The sequence below is a fragment of the Malurus melanocephalus genome, unplaced genomic scaffold, assembly GCF_030028575.1.
Source record: "Malurus melanocephalus ecotype Western Australia unplaced genomic scaffold, MMel_1.1 scaffold_136, whole genome shotgun sequence".
NCBI classification, from domain to species: Eukaryota; Metazoa; Chordata; class Aves; order Passeriformes; family Maluridae; genus Malurus; species Malurus melanocephalus.
Genome location: NW_026623368.1, coordinates 987,942 through 992,911, shown reverse-complemented (window position 1 = coordinate 992,911; position 4,970 = coordinate 987,942). Strand labels below are relative to the sequence as shown.

Genomic DNA, 4,970 nt, shown 5'->3' with positions numbered 1-4,970 from the left:
CTGTGGGAAATCAGTGAAGTGGAATCATGGAATCCTATAATAATGTGTCTTAGAAGGCACCTTAAAGACCATCTGGTTCCAACCYMCTTGCCATGGGCAAGGACACCTTCCACTAGACCAGGTTGCTCAGAGCCCCATCCAACCTGGYYTTGAACACTTCCAGGGATCCACATCCACAGCYTCTCTGGGCAACCTYYTCCAGTTCCTCACCATCCTCATGACAGGGAATTTCTTTTTCCTATCTAGTCTAAAGCTACTCTCAGTTCAAAACTGTTTCCCTTTTTACTATCCCTTTTTACCTGCCCTTGAAAAAAGTCTCCATCTTTATTTTATAGGCTGCCTTTAGGTGCTGGAAGGCTGCAACAAGAACTCCTGGCAGCTGCCTTTTCTTCAGTCTGAGCAATCTCAGCTCTCCCAGCCTGTGTTCACAGGCAAGATGACGCTCTGCCTTTCATCCTTTCTGAGGAGAGAATGTGAGCTGGAGCAGGGCAGCACTTGGTATTTGCATGAGCTGCGAAGTGGAGGCCATGACCAATATTGATTTTGTGATCAATAAAAATTGCTTTTYTGGCACTTTTTCTAAGAATAGCTTCATTAAATGCAAATGTTGGCTAAATTCTAATTGAGGAAATCCATTCTATCTCTGTCAGGGCCCCTGACGTATTGTCAGAGTAAAATRCTCACTTTGTAGGCATAGAAGACTGGCTAATGGCCCTTGGATGGGATTCTCATKGGAGTCAGTGAGAAAGCAAAAGCAGCTCCTCTTATTTATACCTGCAGGTAGCTGGACCTTTATTTTCTGCTGATGTCAGTGTCAGAATTGTGAGGGGAAGGTATGAAAAATCAATCAATTTCATCATTGAAAGGTTTTATTTTGTTGCCAGATTCTGTCTGGATTCTCTTCTTAAGGTTTGTTCTTAGTGAAATGCTCTCTGTATTTCTGCAGTGTGTTACTGTTGTGTTAAAACCCAAGGCACGTGGCCCTTGGCCCAAAGTAAGGTCATAAGTCATGCCTTAACACTTACAGCTTGAAAAGCATTCTGGGATACTGTGAAAGCACACTCTGTGGTGTATTTTGATAATCAATGCATAAAATTATTCATGCAAATAAGAGGGCTTCCTGAACATCCTTTTTTATTCCCYTTTTTCCATATTATTTTCCYCAGGAAAAAAAAATGTTCTACTAATACGGAACTTACTTTCTTGATCTGTGAGCATGAGATATTTTCTTCATTTCTTCTTTGTCTCATGGCCACAAAGTGCAACTTTTAGCACAACCTTAGAATTGACTTTTTTGGTGCTAACATAGAGTATTTTGCTATGGCTGCCTTTCTCTCAGTCTGGGTTATAAGCATTTTATCTGCACCTCGTAGCTGAAGCTAACTAACTTTGTCAGAGATGGACTTGCACTTAAGCCTTTACTTTTTTTTTTTTTTCTTTTAGGCATAAAAATATTTTCAATGGGATAAACAGGGAAAGTAATCTCAAATAAGAGATGCATAAAGAAAAAGACCCCAACAATTAGTATACAAATACAATGAAATATAAAGCTTTTTCCAGTCTTCCACAGGATTTAGTAAGGAAGAAATAGCTACCATCACCACCTCTTCTCACCCTCAAATCTGTGCCTAATCGTATGGGAATAAGTATGTGAAATAAAAGCAAGACAGAAGGAGGCAACCACAGAATGCACCAGGACTGGTGAGATTTCCAGAGTAGTAGTATGATAACGATGAACATGGGGAAGACACATCTCACCGCCACTTACTGCCTCCAAATGAAGTGTCGTGGGTCTCTGTGCCTTGAGTGCAGGGGCACCTGAGGGAAGTGCAGCAGTTGCCATCCCAAAGGCTTTTCAYGAGGACACTGATGCTGTGCAGAGTCAGTTTTGTATTGGGTACCAGTTCARGAAAAGAGCAAGGGAGGCCAGGAATTAATGTTGAATGAGAATGAGAGAATGCAGGTTAGCACACAGAAACTTGTGATGGTGATTTAATCTTCCAATCTGATGCAGTGGATGATGAACAGGCCATGAGTTTACACATAAACCATCCCCATAGTTTGACTCTAAAAGCTCTGTGCAGCCTGGGATCAGCCAGAATTTTCCCTACCATTCCCATCTCCTATAAACACATGAAGCCAAATCCTGAAGCTAAAAGCTGTGAAGGTCACTCTTCTGTGCTTTCAGTGTGTATGTGTACRCTGAAAGCAAGGAGGAAACTGCTGGGATAAAATGCAGTTGTTACATGGTATTAAAGAGGAGAAGAAACAGGTATGTGAGCATTAACTCACTGAGTAATAGGAATTGCAAGTGTTAGAATAACAAGGGCAAAAATGAGGAAGGTGGAGTAGAGTGGGAGTAATTTTCCCAGAACGCTGTGTATTTATTCATGAGGAATGATGCTGTAAGAATAAACTATGTAGGAAATTTTTATCCTCAGGATCCTTGTCTCCCTGCTTGCTGGAGTTGGAAGGTATGAGACATCAATTACATAATTAAAGATGTGACCATAATGATAATGCAAAATGGAACCAACCTCAAGTTACAAGGCCATTATTATTGAATTGGATATTTGAATGTATGAGAAAACATCAGCAACTGAAGGCTATTTGCAGAAAAAGAAGGGCCTATTTAAAGAAAAAGAAGTTGGTTTCATGCAGATATTTACTAAAATGGCATCAGAATCAAACAAGATCAAGGATTAAAAAACCCCCAAAACATTAACAAGTATATAAATTGCATTAATTTTAAAGGTCACCCTAACACCAAACAAAACTTGTAATGGAAACTATATTTCTACTGACTTCAATCAATGGAAACTAAAAAAAGTATATCAGGTGAGTATAACTTTTTATCTTAGGATAAAGATTTGTTATAGATTAATGTTTTCACAGGTACATAATTGATTTAGTTTTCAGAGATGGCCATTCATTTAGAGCTTTGAATCTGAATATTTGATGGGATTCATGTTGCCTAATTTAGATACCTCACAATAGGCATATTAATTTTAATTAGTTGTCTTAAGCTAGCTCTAGGATCTGAAGAGAAATATCATCTTCAGAGAGGAAGTAATTCCTTCTGATTTGGATGCCTGTCTTATCATGAGATAACTTGTCCTTGAAAGATGCTTTTTCTTCTCCACTGCTTATAAAAGGAGCTTAAGATAACTTAGATTCAAATTATCTACTTTCAGGTGATTAAAGAAGTGAGATAAATGCTGTAGGTCTTGTTATCTGACGTACAGCATTCACATTTGAAAGCTGTAGCCATAATAGCTACAGGCCATATCCAAACACACTGTTACAACTTACGCTCTGTATGCTCCAAGGGTTAGCTCTGGAAAAGGCTGGACCAAGCAGTGCACAGACATATTTAACCAGAGTACAGACCATGCTGGCAGTAAGCAAAGGCTCAAYCCCCATTTTTGCAGGGTGGTGTGCTGGAAAGACTCCGTGGCCACTGCTTTCCATGGTCTGTCAAATATGACATCTTTCCCTGTGGTTCACTGGTATCTCAACTTTGGCCTGAATTATTCACTTTGTCTTCAGGGTCTTCTTGGGATTTGTTTATCATCATGAATTTCTTTGATTGTAATATACCCCTTTCTAATCTTTAAACATCTTGTTTAATTGCCCTTTTCAAATTCTTAATCTATCCAGCTCAGACTCTGAAAGGCCTGGATGGAATTCAGAGGAGGATGAAAAACAAGAAATTTACCCACAGGATTTTTTTTAACCTTCTTCCAAAAAGCCTGCTTACTCTCCTTGACTGTTGATCTACCTGAGTAGGTACCCCCTCTTGCCTCCTTCCTTCTTCATCTCTGTTCTTGGCACCAGAATAAAGCAGTTTCTGACAAGGTGGCTGCCTAATTAAGCAATAGTTGTTGGCAGGCAGATGRGAAGAGCCGGTTAGACAAGAAAGGGGATGAGAATGGTAGCCAGTCCCTGGAGATGTATCTGAGAGGGATTCCTGCTTTCCTGGTCCCTCTTTGCTTCTGGGCTATTGACTTGTGCTCTGCTTCCAGAATGGGATAGCAGGTGAGTGTCCTCATCCTTCTGGGAGCTGCAGCAGGGCCAGGAGGAAGCTGTGGTGAAGAAGTTCATGTAGCTGTAACTGGGAGTGGCAGCCCTACCCAGAAGCATGATCTCAGGATTATCTTCTGGAATACATCCTGTTACCTTCCACTCCACTCTCTGCTGCTTGTCTAGAAACTGGGATCTGCAACCAACTTCTGAGCTGACCTCATTTGTGAGCTGGAAACAGGCACGATCCCTGCTGTTGGGCTTGTGATTCCAAATAGTATGACAAAGTAGCAGTTTTCTGTTGGATGCAGMAAGAGAGTTGTGATCCCTACCTTGGGAATTGCCATCAATTTGGAAATTGCTGTTGTTTTCAGTTATTTTATGGGAATCTGAAAAATTATTTTTCCTTTCCCTGTAGCTCTGTTGAAAAATAAACCTATTCTAGAACACTGAGCAGAAAAGACCARTGGAAGGAAGGCTGAAAGCTTGTGGGTGTTTAGGCTACAGTGCTGAGTTGTCACTTCCTTGTCCAAAATTTCACCTCCATGCTTATCTATGACATCTATAGTTTCACTATTTAACTTTGTAATTACAGATTYCTTTTACCTCATTTATTAAAATCACTGTGTGTCCAAGTAGGTCATCTTTTATGCAATGTCAAAACAAGTAGATAGAATTAATTATGAGTCTTTAAATATATGCATGAGAACTGCAATGGTTTTTGAAACATGGAACTGCGACACTAAAATTATTTTGCTCAATGAGATGACTCATCATGCTTGGAAAAAAAAAAGATCCTGTGATTTCATTGTATTTTCATGTCATTAAGAAAATATTATACTTCAAGCAGAGAAAGGACTGCAAAATTTGCAGACCTGTTATTATGGACTTACCACTATGGACAGTGGTAGCAAAGAGAAGTGCATTACATTTGTATACAGATACAT

The 4,970-nt window shown here is 39.8% G+C and overlaps 1 long non-coding RNA gene across 1 annotated transcript in view; it reads left to right on the top strand.

Moving 5' to 3' along the window:
* Positions 1-3,798: 3,798 nt before the first annotated feature.
* Positions 3,799-4,970, top strand: part of LOC130576329 (uncharacterized) — a 4,016-nt gene continuing 2,844 nt past the window's right edge. The window contains exon 1 of the long non-coding RNA XR_008965651.1: positions 3,799-4,038. This is a non-coding gene — a long non-coding RNA (uncharacterized LOC130576329). The remainder of the gene's footprint in view (positions 4,039-4,970) is intronic.